At 43.7% G+C, this 23,556-nt stretch overlaps 2 protein-coding genes across 2 annotated transcripts in view; both read right to left on the reverse strand.

Moving 5' to 3' along the window:
• The window catches only part of LOC144497016 (uncharacterized), a 46,194-nt gene extending 26,173 nt beyond the window's left edge, over window positions 1-20,021 (reverse strand). Inside the window, exon 1 of the mRNA XM_078217711.1 lies at window positions 19,992-20,021. The gene's annotated coding sequence lies outside the window, so the exon portion shown is untranslated. The remainder of the gene's footprint in view (window positions 1-19,991) is intronic.
• LOC144497032 (uncharacterized) overlaps window positions 1-23,556 on the reverse strand; it is a 410,838-nt gene that overhangs the window by 205,652 nt on the left and 181,630 nt on the right. The window lies entirely within an intron of this gene.

Raw genomic sequence — 23,556 nt, forward strand, 5'->3', positions numbered from 1 at the left:
AAGGCGGCCTTCACGACACACGACAGCGCAGTCGCTGAGCAGAAACTGATAGCCAAGTTCCGCACACATGAGGACAGCCTAAACCGGGATGTTGGATTTATGTCACATTATCAGTAACCCCCACAGCTTGCCCCCTGGACTTGCAGAATCTCACTAGCTGTTCTGTCTGGAGACAATACACATCTCTTTAACCTGTGTTTAATGCTCCCTCCACCCACATTGTCTGTACCTTTAAGACCTGGCTGGCTGTAGGGATTCACATTCTAATTAGTATTCTGTAACTTGATTTTGTTTGAGAGCACATTTCCACTCCATCTGACGAAGGAGCAGCGCTCCGAACGCTTATGGTATTTGCTACCAAATAAACCTGTTGGACTTTAACCTGGTGTTGTGAGACTTCTTACAAGATATTGTGTACAGGACTCTTACTGCAGGCTCCTTAGTGTTTCAGTGAATAGGAATACAACAGGCTGACAAATCAGGTAGATTGGAGTAAGCTTCAAAACATAAATTTGTCGTGAATTATAAAAGATGAAACATCAGACAAGCTGCAACAGAAAATTCCGCTTACCGGAAAATATGAATCAACCAAAGTAATAAAACAGTTGGAAATGACTCAGGATCTTTCCCAGAACTTTAGTTGAATCTTGGAAGAGTAAACATATCATACTGCTATTACACTGAGGTCTGAAGAGTTTTAAGAACCCCGCTATGTTAAATGTGAGGGGGTCCCAAATTCAAGAAGGGAAAATTGGAATGCCAGTTCTTAACTTTTTTTTGCAGCTTGATATAATGTGAGGGAAGAGATGAAACCCGGTGAGGAAATGTTCAGCCTTATTGTAAATATTCAAATTATAAAATATTTATTAAACTGTAAAACACACAAGAAAGGCAACTGGACAGAACAATATTTACAATTTACTATTATAATGGTCACCGAGACAATATATTTGAATTACTCCCATCCAAATCTATCTATTTAGTGAACCGCAGGAATTCACCTTCCCCAGAACAACATCCCATAGGTTTTAACACTGTGAGCCAAATCCAGCAGTAATTACCACACAGGACCTTTCTTTTGGAAAACGTTTCTTCTTGTTCAGAGTAGAACCTGTGGAGTCGAACACAGAGAGAGCTTTGTTTGCAACTGGGTGTGGCCATGACCTCTATCTCTAGACTGCTGCTCTCCATTTGCTTAAGTAAATATATGTTCCCCCTGCTATGAAGCTGATCAGCATATCAGAAGTCCTCAGTGCAGCTAAATCCCCATCAAAGTTTCTTTTTATCCAATTCTCTAAGTTTCATTTTATTCAATCTTCCTAGCAAGAATTCACCTCACTACATCAGCATACTCAGGATAGTAGTCCTCCCACTCAGGATAGTAGTCCTCCCAATCAGGCGAGTACAAACATTACCCATGGTATTAGTCAAACACCCGTCTCTGGAAGAGGATCAGTCTATAATTCACAATCACATCACCCACTAAAGCAAGGTCCAATTCTATCCCATACCCACTCCTGAGAGCTGGCTCACTTTACTAACCATAAGACCATAAGACATAGGAGCGGAAGTAAGGCCATTCGGCCCATCGAGTCCACTCCACCATTCAATCATGGTTGATTTCAACTCCATTTACCCGCTCTCTCCCCATAGCCCTTAATTCCTCGAGAAATCAAGAATTTATCAATTTCTGTCTTGAAGACGCTCAACGTCTCGGCCTCCACAGCCCTCTGTGGCAATGAATTCCACAGACCCACCACTCTCTGGCTGAAGAAATTTCTCCTCATCTCTGTTCTAAAGTGACTCCCTTTTATTCTAAGGCTGTGCCCCCGCGTCCTAGTCTCCCCTGTTAATGGAAACAACTTCCCTACGTCCATCCTATCTAAGCCGTTCATTATCTTGTAAGTTTCTATCAGATCTCCCCTCAACCTCCTAAACTCCAATGAATATAATCCCACGATCCTCAGACGTTCATCGTATGTCAGGCCTACCATTCCTGGGATCATCCGTGTGAATCTCCGCTGGACCCGCTCCAGTGCCAGTATGTCCTTCCTGAGGTGTGGGGCCCAAAATTGCTCACAGTACTCCAAATGGGGCCTAACCAGTGCTTTATAAAGCCTCAGAAGTACATCCCTGCTTTTGTATTCCAAGCCTCTTGAGATAAATGACAACATTACATTTGCTTTCCTAATTACGGACTCAACCTGCAAGTTTACCTTTAGAGAATCCTGGACTAGGACTCCCAAGTCCCTTTGCACTTTAGCATTATGAATTTTGTCACCGTTTAGAAAATAGTCCATGCCTCTATTCTTTTTTCCAAAGTGTACGACCTCGCACTTGCCCACGTTGAATTTCATCAGCCACTTCTTGGACCACTCTCCTAAACTGTCTAAATCTTTCTGCAGCCTCCCCACCTCCTCAATACTACCTGCCCCTCCACCTATCTTTGTATCATCGGCAAACTTGGCCAGAATGCTCCCAGTCCCGTCATCTAGATCGTTAATATATAAAGAGAACAGCTGTGGCCCCAACACTGAACCCTGCGGGACACCACTTGTCACCGGTTGCCATTCTGAGAAAGAACCTTTTATCCCAACTCTCTGCCTTCTGTCTGACAGCCAATCGTCAATCCATGTTAGTACCTTGCCTCGAATACCATGGGCCCTTATTTTACTCAGCAGTCTCCCGTGAGGCACCTTGTCAAAGGCCTTTTGGAAGTCAAGATAGATAACATCCATTGGCTCTCCTTGGTCTAACCTATTTGTTATCTCTTCAAAGAACACACACACACACATCAGGGGAAACTCTCTCAGAATACTACAGACAGAAGTTTCTTTAAAATCACTGTGCTTTAATCTGGTTCCCAACTAGTGATACAGAAAGGAATTTGTTTCCATCATACAAACTGACTAATTGTTACAGAGAGATCCAGTGGTCACATGGGTCCATGGACCAATCAGTTCCACTCCTGGAAGATACTCTTCCCTCAGGTGAGTTGGACAGTACCTTGCAATTCCTAACTCTGCCCTTTGACCCTCCATTCACCACAATGCTTCTGTCAACATTAATCTGATTTAAACACTCCCCCACATCTAACCCTTTGCACAAGGACCATATTTCAATTTTTTTCAAGGGGTTGATTCAAGTTTTGGAAAGATAAAATTTGACATAAAGTTGAACATGAATTTTTAAAATAGCTGACATATAAAGAGAAGCAACTGGCTGAGAAAGAAAAACAGGTTAAAACAAATTGATACTTTTGGAAATGGGTAATCAATAAACATGACCGTTAAGAGTGTGAAAACTCACTTCCAGTCTTGGACACCCTCCCTCTCATCCCTCACACACATCCCTTTCTCTCTCTCTCACTTTACACACACACCCCTCTCTGTTTTCCACACACATGTCTCTCTCACACTCCCACACACACGATTCTCACACACTCCCCCGCCCTCTCTGTGAAAGACATATATGCCTCCCTTTCTCTCTTCCATACAACCACACATACCAACTCTCTCTCCCTCTAATTCACACACACACTCACCTCCCTCACATACCCCTCTCTCTTTTACACACACTTCCCTCACGTACATACACCAACCTCTCACATGCAAGCACTGACCAAGTGTTTTCACATGCTAAAATGCATGCATACACCCCCCACATACGTGCACAAAACCCACCATGCACACACCACCCCCTCATATGGCCAGATAGAGACTCTCCGCAGCCTACATAGAGTGGCTCCGTAGGCCAAAATCTGGCCCACCAGTTGGACAAGCCTGTCTTTTGAAGAAGGAGTGAGCCTTGACACAAACTATGAAGGGCTAATCCATTGTGTGACTCCTCTGATGGAGCAGGAGGCTTGATGACCTAACAAATGATTTCTTGCACACTTCACAACGTAGTGATTTCTCCCGTGTGAATCTTCTGATGCTGCACGAGATTCTATGACTGCGAGAATGATTTGCCACAAACCTCGCACTTGAATGGCTTGTCCCTTGTGTGAATCGTCTGACGGTGAAGGAGTCTTGATGACTGCGTGAATGATTTGTCACACACTTCGCATTTGACAGCACAGAGAGTGGGAGGCAAGACTTCAATAAAGAGCATGGAGAGAGACGGCTCTGAATAAACAGCACAGAGAGATGCAACTTCAAGAAAGAGCACAGAGACAGAGGAGATTACAATAAAGAGCACAGAGAGACAGAGAAGATTTCAGTAAAGAACACAGAGAGACAGACGGGATTACAATCAACAACACAAAGAGACAGAGGGGATTTAAGTAAAGAACACAGAGACAGAGGAGATTACAATAAAGAGCACAGAGAGACAGAGGAGATTTCAGTAAAGAGCACAGAGAGACAGAGGAGATTACAATAAAGAGCACAGAGAGACAGAGGAGATTACAATAAAAAGCACAGAGAGACAGGGGATTTCAGTAAAGAACACAGAGAGACAGATGGGATTACAATAAAGAACACAGAGGAGATTTCAGTAAAGAACACAGAGACAGGGGATTTCAGTAAAGAACACAGAGAGACAGACAGGATTACAATAATGAGCATGGAGAGACAGACGGGATTACAATAAAGAACAGAGAGACAGAGGAGATTTCAGTAAAGAACACAGAGTGACAGAGGAGATTACAATAAAGAGCACAGAGAGACAGAGGAGATTACAATAAAGAACACAAAGAGACAGAGGAGATTACAATAAAGAACAGAGAGACAGGGGATTACAATCAAGGGCACAGAGAGACACAGGAGATTACAATAAAGAACATAGAAAGACAGAGGAGATTTCAGTAAAGAACACAGAGACACAGAGAAGATTACAATAAAGAGCTCAGAGAGACAGATGGGATTACAATAAAGAGCACAGAGAGACAGAGGAGATTACAATTAAGAGCACAGAGAGACAGAGGAGATTTCAGTAAAGAACACAGAGAGAGGAGATTACAATAAAGAACACAGAGAGACAGAGGAGATTACAATAAAGAGCACAGAGAGACAGGAGATTTCAGTAAAGAACACAAGAGACAGAGAGGATTTCAGTAAAGAACACAGAGAGACAGAGGAGATTACAATAAAGAACACAGAGAGACAGAGGAGATTACAATAAAGAGCACAGAGAGACAGGAGATTTCAGTAAAGAACACAAGAGACAGAGGAGATTTCAGTAAAGAACACAGAGAGAGACAGAGGAGATTTCAGTAAAGAACACAGAGCGACAGAGAGGATTTCAGTAAAGAGCGCAGAGAGACAGAGGAGATTACAATAAAGAGCACAGAGAAACAGAGGAGATTTCAGTAAAGAACACAGAGCGACAGAGGAGATTTCAGTAAAGAGCGCAGAGACACAGAGAAGATTACAATAAAGAGCTCAGAGAGACAGATGGGATTACAATAAAGAACACAGAGAGACAGAGGAGATTACAATTAAGAGCACAGAGAGACAGAGGAGATTTCAGTAAAGAACACAGAGAGAGGAGATTACAATAAAGAACACAGAGAGACAGAGGAGATTACAATAAAGAGCACAGAGAGACAGGAGATTTCAGTAAAGAACACAAGAGACAGAGAGGATTTCAGTAAAGAACACAGAGAGACAGAGGAGATTACAATAAAGAACACAGAGAGACAGAGGAGATTACAATAAAGAACACAGAGAGGCAGAGAAGATTACAATAAAGAGCACAGCGAGACAGAGGAGATTACAATAAAGAACACAGAGAGACACAGGAGACTTAAATAAAGAGCACAGGGAGACAGGAGATTTCAGTAAAGAGCACAGAGAGACAGAGGAGACTTCAGTAAAGAGCGCAGAGAGACAGAGGAGATTTCAATAAAGAGGACAGAGAGACAGAGGAGATTTCAGTAAGGAACACAGAGAGACAGAGGAGATTACAATAAAGAACACAGAGAGACAGAGGAGATTTCAGTAAAGAACACAGAGCGACAGAGAGGATTTCAGTAAAGAGCGCAGAGAGACAGAGGAGATTACAATAAAGAGCACAGAGAAACAGAGGAGATTTCAGTAAAGAACACAGAGCGACAGAGGAGATTTCAGTAAAGAACACAGAGAGAGACAGAGGAGATTTCAGTAAAGAACACAGAGAGACAGGAGATTTCAGTAAAGAGCGCAGAGAGACAGATGGGATTACAGTAAAGAACACAGAGATTTAGATTCACGTTCTTGGAGCAGAGACAACCAGACCTGCAAGGGACACACTGTGGCACCACAAGAAAACAGTAATTTACTTGGCTGGTAAGTAACTGCTAATTTGATTGGCCAAACCAAACTGACAAGGACAGTGTCCAGGGATTGCTTTTTAGAGCAGTACGTTGTGGGACCTAACCAGGAACGGGTTATTTTAGATTTGGTTTTGTGTAATGAAGAAGGATTAATAAGGGAGCTTGTGGTTAAACACCCTCAAGGGGGTAGTGACCACAATATGATTGAATTCCAGATACAGTTTAAGGGTCAATGCCATAGGTCCAGAGACAGTGCCTTCAACTTAAATAAGGGTAATTATAATTGTATGAGGGAGAAGTTGTCTAAGGTGAACTGGGTAAACAAGCTAAGATAGAGGTCAGTTGATGAGCAGTGGCAGATACTTAAACAGCTGGTCCAAAGTGCTCAGCAGGTTATCCAAATCAAAAAGAGGGATTCCACAAAAAAGAGGTAACATCCATGATTAACACAGAGGTCAAGGATAATGTTAAATTGAAAAGAAGAATATAGTAAGTTATAAATGATAGGACTGGGAAGTTTTCAGAATCCAGCAGCAAAAGACTAAAAATCTCATCAGAAGGGAGGAAATGAATTTTGAGAGAAAACTTGCATGCAGCATTCAAATAGACAGTAAGAGTTTCTATGGATATTTAAATAGGAAGCAGGTGACTAAAGTAACTGTTGGACCTCTACTGAATGAGGTGGGTCAATTGATAACAGCAAACAAATAAATGGTGGATATGTCAAATGCATTTTTTGCATCTGTCTTCACCGTAGAACACATTACAAATATCCCAAAGTTATCAGATGGGCTGATTTCAAATAACATGGTAGAACTTACAAAAATCTCAATCACAAGGGTTAGGGTATTAGAGAAACTCCAGGGGATAAAGGCGGACAAGTCACCAGGACCTGATGAACTGCATGCCAGGGTTTTATGGAAGTAGCTGCACAGATAGTGGACCCATTAGTTGAAAATTTTCATAACTCACTAAATTCTGGAGGGTACCAGAACATTGGAAAACAGCCAATATGACTTCCTTGTTCAAAAAGGAAACAAAGGCTGGGAATTATCAGCCAGTTAGTTTAACATCTATTATTGGCAAAATGCTGAAGTCAATAATCAAAAAGGAAATAGTTAATCATTTAGGAAAGCTGAATAGAAACAAACCACTCAATGTGGTTTTATGAAAGGTAAATCATGTTTGACAAATTTGCTTAAATTCTTTGAGGATATAACACAGAGAATTGATGAAGGGGAACTTGTAGATGTAGTGTATTTAGCTTTCCAAAAAACATTTAACAAGGTGCCGCATAAGAGGCTGATGCATAGAGTAAAAGCCCATGGAATTGGAGAAAGTGTGTTAGCATGGATTGAAAACTGGTTGTCAGATAGGAAATAGAGAGTTGGAATAAATGGATCGTTTTCAGACTGGAAAGATATAACTAGTGGAGTACTGCTGGGATCAGTTCTCGGCCCGCAATTCTTCAGTATTTACATTAATGACCTGGAAGAATGAGCAGAATGTAAGGTTTCCAAATTTGTCGATGATATGAAGATAGGTTGAAGGGCAGGTTGTGATGAAGATATTCTGATTCTGCAGTGGGATATAGATAGATTGGGTGGCTGGGCAAAAACCTGGCAAACTGGGTTTAATGTGGGGAAGTGTGAGGTCATATACTTTGGTAGGAGGAATCAAAAGGCAGATTATTATCTAAATGGAGAGAGAGAGACTGTAAGTGAGTGAAGTACAGAGGGCTCTCTGGATTCTAGTGCATGAATCACAAAAAGCTAGCAAGCAGGTCCAACAAGCAGGCAAATGACATTTTGGGCCTTTATTGCAAAGGGGTTGGAGTTTTAAAATAGTGAAGTTCTATTGCAATTGTACAGGGTGTTGGTGACGCTTTACCTCGAATACAGCATACAATTTTGGTCCCCTTACCTTAAAAAGGATATATTAACATTAGAGGCAGTCCAAAGGAGATTCACCAGGGTAATCACGGGGATGAGGGGGTTGTCCTATCAAGAGAGACTGAATAGTCTAGTTGTGTATTCCGTGGAATGAGGGGTGACCTTATTCAAACAATACGATCCTCAGAGGGCTTTATAGGGTGGATGGTGAGATGTTTTCACTAACAGGAGAGTCTCAAACAAGAGACATAGCTACAAGATAAAGGGCCAGTCATTTAAAACTGAGGTGCGTAGGAATTTCTTCTCGCAGAGTGTGGTGAATCTCTCAAATTCTCTGCCCCAAAGGGTAATGCAGGCAGGATCATTAGAACTATTTAAAGTGGAGGTGGATAAATATTTGATAGATCAAGGAATAGAGGGCAATGGGGGAATGGCACAGAAAAGGAGCTGAGGCCCACATAGTTAGGCCATGATTGTATTGAATGGTGGGGCAGGCTTGAAGGGCCTGCTTCCTTTTCTTGTGTTGTGAGGGGTTTTGCCCCTGTGTGAATATGTTTGTGTTTATGGATCTCTGATGATGACAGGAATGATTTTCCATCATACCTTCATGTACATCACCACATTCTCACAGGGAAGAAACCATTCAAGTGTGATCTGTGTGACAAATCATTCTTGCAGTTATTCATAAAGCTGTGGCATCAGAGGATTCGCAGAGAGAAAACATTCAAGTGTGTGGTGTGTCAAATTATTCTCGCATTCATCATGGCTTCAGCTCCAACAGAGGATTCTGCAGACCTGATGATGATGAGAATGATATCTCTTACACCTCACACCTGAATGATTTCTGCTCTGTGTAAATCCTCTGATGCAGCAGGAGAAGGAATAACTGCGAGAATGATTTGTTGCACAGATCACACTTGAATGGTTTCTCCCCTGTGTGAATGAGCTGATGTTTGAACAAGGTTGCTGCCTACACAAATCCCTTTTTATCCATGTCACATTCAAAAGGTGTCTCCCCCGTGTGAATGCGTCAATGATTCTCGAATGTTGAGGGATATGTAAAAGCTCTATTACACATCTCACACTCGAATGGATTCTCTTCCATTTGGCTGTTGTTGTGTTACTGGTGGGACAACAGATGCACCTTGTGTGTTAGGAGATCTTATGAGCCTGTACAGCCTCCTCACACACCTGACACTTGATACTTGTGATGTGGAGATGCCGGTGTTGGACTGGGGTAAACACAGTAAGAGTTTTAACAACACCAGGTTAAAGTCCAACAGGTTTATTTGGTAGCAAATGCCATTAGCTTTCGGAGAGCTGCTCCTTCGTCAGATGGAGTGGAAATCTGCTCTCAACCAGGGCACAGAGACACAAAATCAAGTTACAGAATACTGATTAGAATGCGAATCTCCACAGCCAACCAGGTCTTAAAGATACGACAACGGATGCATTTGCTACCAAATAAACCTGTTGGACTTTAACCTGGTGTTGTTAAAACTCTTACTTGATACCTGACCAGCCTCTCACCTGTCAGCATGAGCCGGTGGTTCATGAGGCTCAATGAATGATTGAATCTCTCACCACACTTGAGCAACTCACACTTCTTCCCAGCCTCACCTTGACTGATCATCCACAGCTGAACCTTTGGAAAAGTTGGTTCTGATGAAAGGTTCCACACCACTAACTAGTTTTAGATCTGATGATATGTCAAAGCTCCCCTGACCCGACTAATTTTCAGATGATAGTTTCACTGCCCAACCTTCTCTGTGTTGAGCAATGCTGTGAAGGGACTGGATGTCTTCCCACAGTTGTGCAATTGTTCCTTGGGTGATGGTCAGGATCTATCTGCGGAGTCTATCCTCTCTGTATTCTCTGGTGTAGTACGGTGCAACCCTGAGAGACAGAAAGAGCAATACAGCATGGAAACAGACCCTTCGGCCCAACCGGTCCACGCCAACCATGGTGCCCTCCCAGCTAGTCCCAATTGCCCGCGTTTCGCCCATTTCTCTCTAACCCTTTTGTTGATTAAAACAAGGAAACATGATTCACCTCCCCCCCCACCACCACGCCCAAATCCCACTGCTCCCTTGTCACTGAAGGGATTGAATTCTCAGTTTTTATTAATTTCTTCATGTGTCACTGGGTAGGGCGGCATTTATTGCCCATCCATAATTGCATTTGTGGTATTGAATTTGTAAACCACTGCAGTCCATGGGGTGTAGGTACACCCACAGTGCAGTTAGGGAGGGAGTTCCGGGATTTTGACTCAGAGACAGTGAAGAAATAGCAATCTGTTTCCAAGTCAGGAGTTTGGCTCCAACCAGTGGAGGGGTTTCCTCCTGATTTCCATTGTCTCCAGTTTTGCTAGGGCACTCTGATGCCATACTCAGTCAAATGCTGCCTTGATGTCAAGGGCAATCGCTCTCACTTGACCTCTTGAGTTCAGCTCTTTTGTCCATGTTTGAAGCAAGGCTGTAATGAGGTCAGGAGCTGAGTGATCCTGGGGAAGCTAAACTGACTGTCATTGAGCAGGTTGCTGATCGCATTGTTGATAACCCCTTCCATCACTTTGCTGAGGATCAAGAGTAGACTGATGGATGGTAATTGGCCTGGTTGGATTTGTCTTCCCTTTTGTGGACAGTACATATTTGAGCAATTTTGCATATTGCTGGGTAAATTCCACTGGTGTAACTGTACTGGACCAGCTTGGCGAGGGGCACAGCAAGTTTTAGAGCACAACTCTTAAGTACTATTACTGGAATATTGTCAAGGCCCATAGTCTTTGCGGTCTCTCCACTATGTCTTCCTCTACACTGTGACTTTTCCAACCACATGACCCTCTTCCACATGACCCTCTCCCATGTGCCCCACTATCTATGACCATTCCTCCTGTATCTCTCTTTCTCCTGTGAATGTGCTGATCCCACCACTGCACATCATCACTGCCTTGGATGCTGTGGGTCTTCCTATTCTGATCTGCTGTCAAACACATCTGAGGCTACACATCCCACACTGATGTTGTCAGTTTGAAAGCCTCCGAGGATGAAGAATGTTATTCACACACTAGAAATCTCTGTTAAACATTTACCAGGGGAACTGAGACAGCAGCTGCAATAAGTGAGGTTTTATTCAGATGGGGCAATGACAAGTTTAAATCCCCACCTGATCTGCTGCTCAAAGTCGCCTCCGTTTCACCGGTCAGTTTCCCAAGCTTCAGGAAACTCCTGTTACTCCAGAAATATTAGGATTGGCTGTGAGAGACATCAATAAGAAGTTTAACAACACCAGGTTAAAGTCCAACAGGTTTATTTGTCCAAATAAACCTGTTGGACTTTAACCTGGTGTTGTTAAACTTCTTACTGTGTTTACCCCAGTCCAACGCCGGCATCTCCACATCAGAGACATCAATCAGAGAGCCCACCCACTCTGCCCATTCCCTCCTCTTCCTCTTTCACAGCTGCTTCACTTCCTAAAGGGACTGAAAACCAAGTGAGGAGATGGTGAGTGAAGGAGCAGAATTTATAATAATTACATTGCATAATATCCACACTAATGTTCAGGCAGTCTGACTATCCTGTGGGGAATCAGGTGTGGAAATGCCCCTTATGCTGTGTGAAAAGATCCAGCTGAGAGACCTGTTTACTCGGTGCTTTGTGCTGAGCTGTTTGATTGGAGCTGTGTGTTGGATATTGTGTGTGTTTATTGGAAGCATTTCCCTTCTGATTTACAGGCTGAGTTTTGTTGATGGGTCATTGCTGAGTATGAGAAGGTGAGGTGTAATTATCTGGGAGGGACAGAGACACATTTATTGAAATGTCTTTTAATGTCTTCTTTAAAGATTTTACCCGAAGGTCTCGGCCTTTCCCAAAAGCTTGGATTTGACAGTTTTGTCCAGTGTTGTGACTGATAGACTGCACATCCAAATTCAGCTGAGTGCATGCAGTGTATCTAATTTCCCAGGATAAACCCTTTAATCAGCCACACTGAAGCAATATTTTCCTTAGCTTCTAGCACTTCCTGCCCAGTGTGTTTTCTTCAAATAATTTTAAAAAACAAAGTGAGAAATTTCAAAATCCCCAATAAATTAACATTTCACCAGCACAAGAGCTCACAGTGAATTGATAGTCCGTTTTACACTCCGCCCGACTGTCTTTTCCATTGCCCTCACAGTGCCTGGGAACTTGGGGTCTGAGCAGAGGAAAAAAAGTAGCCACTTTGTCTGCTCCTGGTCACTATGCAGTGTCCCTGCTGGAAACAGAGGGTGTGTGATATTCAAGTGAGGAAAAAGGAAGGACTTGTATCTGACCCCTCCCCCCCTCCCCTCCTCACACACACACACACACACACACACATGGGGGAATAGCAGACTGGGACTCACTGTGGAGTCAGCACAAAACACAGAGGAAACAGGTCTCTCAGCTGGATCTTCTCACACAGCATAAGGGGCATTTCCACACCTGATTCCCCACAGGATAGTCAGTCTGTCACTGAGGAGTCAGCTCCTTCAGCAAAGGAGGAGACAGAATTACAAGAAATCATGTTTACATTTTTTTGTTTTACGGAAGAATTGCATTGTAATACATCGGAGAATACAAAGAGGATAGACCCTGACCATAACCCAAGGAACAACTGAACAACTGTGGGAAGACATCCAGTCCCTTCACAGAATCACAGAATTCCTTCAGTGCAGAAGGAGGCCATTCAGCCCATCAAGCCTGCATGGACAACAATCCCACCCAGGCCCTATCCCTGTCACCCCACATATTTACCCTGCTAATCCTCCTGACACTCAGAAGCAATTTAGCGTGGCCAATCAACCAAACCCGCACATTTTTGGATTGTGGGAGGAAACTGGAACACCTCGAGGAAACCCACGCAGACACAGGGAGAAAGTGCAAACTCCACACAGTCACCCAAATCAGGAATCGAACCTGGGTCCCTGGCGCTGTGAGGCGGCACAATAGCACAATGGTTAGCACTGCTGCTTCACAGTGCCAGGGACCCGGATTAGATTCCCGGCTTGGGTCACCATCTGTGTGGTGTTTGCACATTCTCCCTGTGTCTGCATGGGTTTTCCCTGGGTGCTCCAGTTTCCTCCCACAGTCTGAAAGACATGCTGGTTAGGTGCATTGACCCGAACAGGTGCCGGATTGTGGCAACTTGGGGAATTTCACAGTAACTCTCTCTCACCAAACACACGGACTTGGAGCCAGCTCACCTGCTTCCCTTACACAGAGTTGTCTGTGTTGTTTACCCTCCAGTGCTCACTCAGGGGAGCTGTCCTTCCAAAGCACTGTCTGTCTCAGCAGTGTCCGTCTCCAACCTCTCCCACCATCAGTCCAATTGTTTCAAGAAAGTCAGTTTAACCTTTGATCAGATCGGCAAACATCACCAAAAGAAGACATCAATATGTATAGAAGCTCTTGCATAAACTCAGCATCCTTTCAGTGCAGCGTCAGGTACAAGTTACTCACTGACTCTCACTCTGACCCAGAAGGTGATCGGATACTCTGGTTAGAAAAGCTTCTGATCTGCCAGCACAAGCACCTGGCGGAGGAGCCATTCCTGGGGTAGTAATGGAGGAGCTGAGTGACCCTGGCGAAACTCAAACTGGCCGTCACTAAGCAGGTTATTGCTGAGCAGGTGCTGCTTTATAGCACTGTTTATGACCCCTTCCATCACTTTAATGCTGATCAAGAGTGGACTGATTTGGCAGTAGTTGACCGGGTTGGATTTGTCCTGCTTTGTGTGTACAGGACATACCTGGGCAATTTTCGACATTGTCGGGTAGATGCCACTGTTGTAACTGTACTGGAAGAGCTTCGCTAGAGAAGCAGCAAGTTCTGGAGCACAGAACTATTGCCGGAATGTTGTCAGGGTGCATTGCCTTTGCAGTATCCAATGCCTCCAACCGTTTATTGATATCATGTGAAGTGAATTGAATTGGCTGGAGCCACTGGAGGAGGCCAAGATGGATCATCCATTCGGCATTTCTGGCTGAAGATTGCTGTGAATGCTTCAGCCTTACCTTTTGCACTGATGTGCTGGGCTCCTCCATCACTAAGAATGGGGATGTTTGTGGAGTCTTCTCCTCCTGTGAGTTGTTTAATTGTCCACTATCATTCACAACTGGATGTGTCAGGACTGCAGCTGTATAGCGCCTTAGTGAGGCCATATCTGGAATACTGTGTATATTTTTGTTCTCCCTCTTTAAAAGAGGATGATTATTTTCAAAGCAATTTTGAGAAAATTCACGACACTTCTTCCTGGATGAAGAGCTTATCCTATGAAGAAAGGTTGAACAGGTTGGACCCATTGGGGTTTAGAAGAATGAGAGCTGATCTTATTGAAACATCGAAGATCCTGAGGGGACTTGATAGGGTGGATAACAGGATGACTTTTCTGCTTGTGGGGAGTCTAAAACGAGGAGGCACACTTGAAAAATAAATGGTCTCCCTTTTAAGACAGAGAGGAGGACAATTTTTTCTCAGAGGGTTGTTAGCCTGTGGACATCTTGTGCCCAGAAAGCGGTGGCTGGGTCACTGAATTTATTTGAGACTGAGCTAGACAGATTTTTGATGGACAAGGTAGTCTCCAGTAATGGAGGGCATTCGGGAAAGTTGTGATCTTATTGAACGGCAGAGCAGGTTCAAAGGGCTGGATGATCACTACTCCGAAATCCTATATGCATTTGTCTTCTGATAGTACAGAAATTGAACATTCTTTAAAAAGAGTCATGCCGTCAAGGCATTTTGTCTTGCACTCATTAGGACAGCTGATTGGTTGGTCAGTGAATCCTGCAGATTGCAGCATGGTACAGTTAGCTCCCAAATTTGATCAAACTCAAACCTGGGCAGGTCACTTTCAATTGGTCAAGGCATTGCCCTGGTGAATGAACCAGAGAATAATTGCTCCACCAAAGTTCACTTGTGAACCCAAGAGCGCTCTCTTTTCATGCAGTATAAATTGTTGTTCCCCTTCACTGTTGGTAATTTACTGTAAACTGTCCTGATAAGTATAAGACAAAAAGCTTCAATAGCTTGTCTCAGCTTTCCACTTTTTATATAACTCAGCCAAAGCTTTGAATGAATCTTAATATCTGCCAATTCAGGATATAAAATAGAACAAAGAACAGTACAGCCCAGGAACAAGCCCTTTGACCCTCCAAGCCTGTGCTGATCATGATGCCCTAACTAAACTAAAAAAACCTTCTGCCCTTACTTGGTTTGTATCCCTCTATTCCCTCCCTAATCATGTACCCATCCAGATGCCTCTTAAATGTTGCTAATGTGCCTGCTTCCACTACCTCCTCTGGCAGCGCATTCCAGACACCCAACCCTCTGTGAAAAATGGCTGAAGAAGTCATGATCATTAATCATTGATGATCATTGAGAACATTACTCTCAAAATGGCTTCTTGGACCATCTGTTATTAATCCAATCAAGACAACTGATTTATTTTAGTAAAAATAGATTCCTTCACTTAAAAACTAATTCCAGCTGCCCCAAAACTATCTAGAAAGAGGCAGAAGAAGAGCTGGGAGAAAATTATCACTTCTGTCCTCTGCCACTCTCTCCTGTACAGTTGTGGATTCAAGCACTGCATGTCATTGCTGCCTTGGATGATATAGGTCTTTGTCTTCTGATCTGTTGTCCAAACACAGCCGAGGCTAACATCCCACACTGAGGTTCAGTTTGAAAGCCTTTGAGGATGAAGAATGCTATTTCCACACTAGAAATCTCTGTCAAAGATTTATTAGGGAACTGAGACAGCAACTGCTATAAGTGAGGTTTTATTCAGATGGGACAATGACAAGTTTAAATCCCCACCTGATCTGCTGCTCAAAGTCGCCTCTGTTTTACCGGTCAGTTTCCCAAGCTTGAGGAAACTCATGTTACTCCTATCTGGGGCAACTTAAACAGTGGCTACTGCCCTCAAACAATTACTTACGCATGACAACATACAGAAGTATTTATTGAAATACCTCTTTTTCATAAAAAAAATACATGCACTATATTTTGTAAGTTGTGCTACATACACAATTTTATGTATTTACCAGTTGTTGCAAATCTCAATTACCTGCATTAACTCAGAACAATGCAGATATGACACCAGTTAAAAATCTAAACAGGTTGACTTACATTATTTAAAAATCTCCTAAATTACAGGATTTTGGACACATGGTGGTCTCTGCCAGAACCCAGGTCTTCATGCTGGAAGCTTCTCCATATAATTAACTGACTAGCTCCACCCACAGGCTTACACAATTACATAGATCAGAGAATCAACTGACAATCAAATTAATCAAACCATTGAACACTGCACATACTTGTCAAAGAAAATCATCATGTAGGAACAAAAAAAAATTCATTTTACTCTGCTCCAACACATCTTTAAAGCATTCAGGTCTTCACTTACAAATGATATTGCTGCAAGTGAAGTAACATTCTTTGTGAACGCTTTGGAGCAGATGTAAATTATTTGAGAAAGATGTTTTAATGTGGCTTGTGGTCAGACTCTACCATCACTTTCTCTCTCCCAAACAGGTACTGGTTGAAATGCTCACAAGCGAAGACAATATCTGGGCACCCTTTCTCAATCTGTGCATAGCATCGTTCAGTTTGTGTTAATGCTCTGGATACAAACACAACTGGTTGTCCTTGCTGCATGAGGGTTGCTCCAAGTCCTGTTTCACTGGCATCTCACTGCAGGGTGACTTTATCATCGACATCATATTACCTCAGCACTGGCGTCGTCACTCATTGTTTGGTGTGAGTGAAAGCTGCTTTTTGTTGTGTGTCCCAATAGCACTGAACATCCTCTGCAGTGAACTTGTGTAGAGATTCACCCTCTGATGACAGATTGGAAGAACTTGGCTTCGTACAAAAATATGCATGTTAGTTTGATTGACCGTATTAAATCGCTGCCTCGTGTCAGAGAAATTAGCAGGGTAAATATGTGGGGTTACAGGGTGGGATTGTTGTTGGTGCAGTCTCGATGGGCTGAATGGTTTCCTTCTACACTGTCGGGATTCTATGATTCTCGTTCATGTGTGAGTTCCCTGGAGTTCCAGCAGGTCCAACAACTGTGTGAAGGTTTCATATAGAATCCAACATCTCAAATCAAAAACATCAAGGAAATTTTATTGCAAACTTCAGACTTGAATGGTTACTGTGTGGCATTGTGTAGACCCTGTGATGGGGTAGGAGTTTTGATGACTGTAAGAATGCTTTGTTGCACACCTCATACTTATGGTTCCTCCCTGTGTGGACTGTCTGATACCAGGAGCTTTGATAACTTTGTGAAGTCTTGGTCAGATAACACTTAAAATGCTACTTCCGGGTGAATGTGGTAGTGTGTGTGGAGGGTTTGAGACTCTGGGAATGATGTCTCACACACCTCACATGTGAATGGTTTCTTCCTTGTGTGAATGCATTGGTTTCTGCAGAGGCTTGATGACTGTGAGAATGACTTGTTACCTCACACATGAATAGTTTCGCCCGTGTAGATTCTCTGATGGAACAGGAGGCTTGATAATTGCTTGAAGGCTTTGTCACATACCTCACATTTGAATGGTCTCTCCCCAGTGTGAATACAAAGATGGACTCGGAGCTCTGATGATTGCAAGAATGATTTGTCGCACACCACACAAGTGTATGTCTTCTCCTCAGTGTGAATACGTTGGTGTGAGCGTCACACATTTCGCGCATGAAAAGGTTTTTTCCCTATATGGATCCGCTGGTGGAATGAGGAGCTTTGGCAAAGCCTTCAGGCAGTTACCACACACATCACATTTGAATGGTTTCTCCCCTTTGTGAATGTGGTGGTGTGCACTGAGGGTCTGAAATTGCAAGAATGATTTGTCACACACCTCACGTGAACATCTTCTGCCCTGTGTGAATGCGTTGGTGGACACGGAGATTTGATGACTGCGTGAATGATTTGTCACACACCTCACAGATGAATAGTTTCTCCCCAGTGTGAATACGTTGGTGGACACGGAGGTCTGATGACCGTAAGAATGATTTCTCACACACCTCACATGTGAATGGTTTCTCCCCAGTGTGAATGCGTTGGTGTGTGCGGAGGCTTGAGGACTGTGTGAATGATTTCTCACACACCTCGCACGTGAAAGGTTTCTCTCCTGTGTGAATCCGTTGGTGGTCAAGGAAGTTTGATGACCGTGAGAATGATCTCTTGCACACCTTACATGTGAATGGCTTCACTCCTCTGTGAATCCTCTGGTGTCTCAGGAGATTGGAGGAATTGCTGAAAGTTGTATCACACACCTTACATGTGAAAGGTTTCTCCCCCATGTCAATTTGCTGGTGTATCAGGAGGCCCAAAGATGTCACAAAGCTTTATAAGAAACCTCACACTTCAATTTTTTATCTTACATCTGGCTGCCCCTTTGTTAATAGTGCTTGTTACAGAGACATCTTGTATGTTAGGTGCATGTGGAGCCCTCCTCAGCCTCCCACCTGCAGGAATGAGTCAGTGGTTCATGAGGCTCGAAGATAGATTGAAACTCTCACCATACTTGGAGCCACTCACACTTCTTTCCAGCCTCACCCTGATCGATCACCCACACGCAAACCTTCAGAAAGGTTGGTTCTGATGGAACTTTCCACACCACTGATCAGCTTCAGATCTGATGATATGTCAAAGCTCCCCTGACCCAACCGATTTCCAGATGATGGTTTCCCTGCCCAACCCTCTCTGTGTTGAGCAAGGCTGTGAAGACTGGATGTCTTCCCACAGTTGTGCAGTTGTTCCTTGGGTGATGGTCAGGATCTATCTGTGGTATCTATCCTCTGTGTATTCTCTGGTGTCGTACAGTGCAATCCTTCTGTAAAACAGGAAAAGGAAACATGATTTCCTCCAACTGCGTCTCCTCCTTTGCTGAAGGGGCTGACTCCTCAGTTAGAGACTGTTTCACAGTGAGTGCTGGACTGCTATTCCCCTGTGTGGGGATCAGATACAAGTCTTTTCTTTTTCCTCACTTGACTCTCACACATCCTCTGTTTCCAGCAGGGACGCTGGACACTGACCAGGAACAGACAATGTGGCTACTTTCTTTTCTCTGTTCAGACCCCATCTTCCCAGGCACTGTGAGGGTAACAGAAAAGACAGTCAGGCGCAGTGTAAAACAGGCTATCAATTTACAATGAGCTTGAGCGATGGCCAAAGATCAGTTTTACCTTTTAAGTATGTGTTTAATACAAATACATTCAGGAGAAATGTTAATTCAATGGAGACTTTGAGATTCCTCCCCTTATTTTCCAATAATTTTTGAAGAAAACACACTGGGGAGGAAGTGCTCGAAGCTAAAAAAAATATTGTTTCAGTGTAGCTGACTGATGGGTTCTGCTTTATCCTGGGAAATTAAATACTCACAGACTCAGACTGCACATCCCAAATTCAGCTATCAGACACAGCACTGGGCAAAACTATCAAATCCAAGCCCAGGCTTTTGCACAAGACTGAGGCCTTCAGGTAAAATCTTTAAAGAAGGCATTAAAAGACATTTCAATAAATGTGTCTCTGCACCTCCCAGATAATCACACCTCACCTTCTCACATTCAGCAATGACCCATCACAAAACTCAGCCTGTAAATCAGAAGGGAAATGCTTCCAATAAACACACTCAATATCCAACACACAGCTCCAATCAAACAGCTCAGCACAAATCACCGAGTAAACAGGTCTCTCAGCTGGATCTTCTCACACAGCATAAGGGGCATTCCCACACCTGATTCCCCACAGGATAGTCAGACTGCCTGAACATTAGTGTGGATATTATGCAATGTAATTATTATAAATTCTGCTCCTTCACTCACCATCTCCTCACTTGGTTTTCAGTCCCTACAGGAAGTGAAGCAGCTGTGAAAGAGGAAGAGGAGAGAATGGGCAGAGTGGGTGGGCTCTCTGATTGACGTCTCTCACAGCCAATCCTAATATTTCTGGAGTAACAGGAGTTTCCTGAAGCTTGGGAAACTGACCGGTGAAACGGAGGCGACTTTGAGCAGCCGATCAGGTGGGGATTTAAACTTGTCATTGTCCCATCTGAATAAAACCTCATTTATTTCAGCTGCTGTCTCAGTTCCCCCTGGTAAATGTTTGACAGAGATTTCTAGTGTGTGAATAACATTCTTCATCCTCAGTGGCTTTCAAACTGACATCAATGTGGGATATGTAGCCTCGGATGTGTTTGACAGCAGATCAGAAGAAGCATCCAAGACAGTGATGTGCAGTGGTGGGATCAGCATATTTACAGGAGAGACTGATACAGGAGAGAGATACAGGAGAGGGAAGATTGATCCAGTGATTGGGGAGTGTCTCTATTCCTGAGAGAGTGACTTAGTGATTCAAGGAGTGTGCTGGGGCTCATCGTGTGAGTCGGTGCCCCATGGTTTGACACTTTACAGCCCTACTCTGTCCAGGGGTCACCTGTTGTGGAAGTTTAGCTTCCTTCAGCCCTAACTTCTGAGACTCATTCAGCCTTTTGATTATTCTACTGTTTTGTCCTGACCTGTTCACCAGTCTATTTTCCCCTCCCGGAATGTCCAGTCCGTTTTCCTCTCCTGCGATGTCCCATTTCATTTTCCTTACCCGGGATGTTACAGCTCCAGACAGTTGGTGCCATAACTCCCAAAAACCCCGAGTGTAATTTGAAGTGCCGCCTCTAACAGGTGCAATTGGCAGAAATTCACCACTCTCATTATTCCCATCCAGGGCCATGGTTGGTACCAGCTTCCTGGGTGATGTTCAACAAACCAGTGTAAAAGATTGCAAAAGTTCAATTTATATTTTATATTTAATTTACATTCAAAATTCCTGATATGGTCCAATTTCAGGCTGATTATGTGGGCAAAAATGACACAAACTAGTATAAACTTTCAATCTCAACCTGTACATTTGTGGTTGTTGTACATTTGTCAAGGGGTTTCACTAAAGCAAACTTGAAAAATAATAGTCTGTGACCAATTGAGCAGTTTTATTTATCATTGTGGTCTGATCAGAGTCTGAGGAATTATTCATGTGGCCCTGACAGCAACTTTAATCCATATTCATGGAATAATCTGTCTGGAGTTGGACTTGAACCCACTAACTTGTTCTCTGACTCAGAAGTTTGTAGGTTCAAGTCCCACTCCAGGACTTGAGCATGAAAAAATCCTAGCTGATACTTCGGTGCAGTATTGGGGAAGATGTCCATTCCAGCTGACATCAGGAGCAGCAAGATGGCACAGTGGTTAGCACTGCTACCTCACAGCGCCAAGGACCCGGGTTCAATTCCCGCCTCAGGTGACTGTCTGTGTGCAGTTTGTACATTCTCCTTCTGCGTGGGTTTCTTCCGGGTGCCCCGGTTTTCTCCCACAGTCCAAATGGTGCTGGTTAGGTTGATTGGCCATGCTAAATTGCCCCTTAGTGTCAGGGGGATTACGAGGGTAAATCGGTGGGGTTATGTGGATAGGACCTGGGTGGAATTGTTGTCAGTGTAGGCTCGATGGGCCACGAAACTCATCTCCAAACTCTGTGGCCTGGGTCTCCGCACCTCCCTCTGCGACTGGATCCTGAACTTCCTAACTCACAGACCACATCAGTAAGGATAGGCAACAACACCTTCTCCACGATCATCCTCAACACCGGTACCCCACAAGGCTGTGTTCTCAGCCCTCTAAAATACTCCTTATACACCTATGACTGTGTGGCCAAATTCCCCTCCAATTTGATTTTCAAGTTTGCTGACGACCCCACTGTAGCGGGTCGGATCTCAAACAATGACGAGACAGAGTACAAGAATGAGATAGAGAATCTGGTGAACTGGTGCGGCAAGAATAATCTCTCCCTCAATGTCAACAAAATGAAGGAGATTGTCATTGACTTCAGGAAGTGTAAAGGAGAACATGCCCCTGTCTACATCAATGGGGACAAAGTAGAAAGGGTCAAGAGTTTCAAGGTTTTTGATGTCAGATCACCCACAACCTGTCCTGGTCCCCCCATGCCGACGCTATAGTTAAGAAAGCCCACCAACACCTCTACTTTCTTAGAAGCCTAAGGAAATTTAGCATGTCAGCTACAACTCTCACCAACTTTTACAGATGCACTATAGAAAGCATTCTTTCTGGTTGTATCACAGCTTGGTATGGCTCCTGCTCTGCCCAAGACCACAAGAAACTACAAAAGGTCGTGAATGTAGCCCAATCCATCACGCAAACCAGCCTCCAATCCATTGACTCTATCTACACTTCCTGCTGGTTCGGCAAAGCAGTTAGCATATTAAGGACCTCACGCACCCCGGACATTCTCTCTTCCACCTTCTTCTGTTGGGAAAAAGATACAAATGTCTGAGGTCACGTACCAACTGACTCAAGAACAGCTTTTTCCCTGCTGCTGTCAGGCTTTTGAATGGACTCACCTTGCATTAAGTTGATCTTTCTCGACACCCTTGCTATGTCTGTAACACTACATTCTGCACTCTCTCATTTCCTTCTCTATGAACGGTATGCTTTGTATAGCGCACAAGAAACAATACTTTTCCCTGTATGTTAATACATGTGACAATAATAAATCAATCAAATCAAATCAAATGGTCTCCTTCTGCACTGTAGATTCTATGATTACCATCTTTCACAGCTTCAGGAACCCAAAGGCAACACTGACACCTGCAGGTGAAATAGTTACCACTTTAAATGAAATAAAAATTTCAGACTGTCAGTTTATAGGGGAAAAAGCATTCTGTACAATGCCTTTGGACTTAACCCCTTAGAAACTGAATCTCATACAACTGAAATATTATACATTGTCAGCTGTGGCTTAGTTAGCACTCTCATCTCTGTATTACAAGATTGTGGGTTCGAGTATCACGTAAGAGACTCGAGCACTGAGGCTGACACTCCAGTGCAGTACTGAGGGAATGCTGCACTGTCAGAGATACCATCTTTCAGATGAGTTAAACCAAGGCCCCGCCTTCCCTCTCAGGTGAATGTGAAAGATCCCATAATGCTATATTGTGGAAGAGCAGCGAGTTATTGCTGATGTCCTGGTCAATATGAATCCAGCAATCGACATCACAGACAGGTTAAGCTTATTTATTAGTGTCACACGTCGGCTTACATTAACACTGCAATGAAAATCCCTTAGTCGCCACATTCCAGCGCCCGTTCGGGTACACTGAGGAAGATTTTAGCATGGCCAATGCACCTAACCAGCATGTGTTTCGGTCTATGGGAGAAAACCGGAGCACCTGGAAGAAACGCACGTACGGGGAAAACGTGCAGACTCCGCACAGACAGTGACCCAAGCCGGGATTCAATTCCAGGTCCTTGGCGCTGTGAGGTAGCAGAGCTAATCACTGTGCTACCGTGTCTCCCTATTATCTGGGTAATATCACATTGCTGTTTG

The sequence above is a fragment of the Mustelus asterias genome, chromosome 8, assembly GCF_964213995.1.
Source record: "Mustelus asterias chromosome 8, sMusAst1.hap1.1, whole genome shotgun sequence".
NCBI classification, from domain to species: Eukaryota; Metazoa; Chordata; class Chondrichthyes; order Carcharhiniformes; family Triakidae; genus Mustelus; species Mustelus asterias.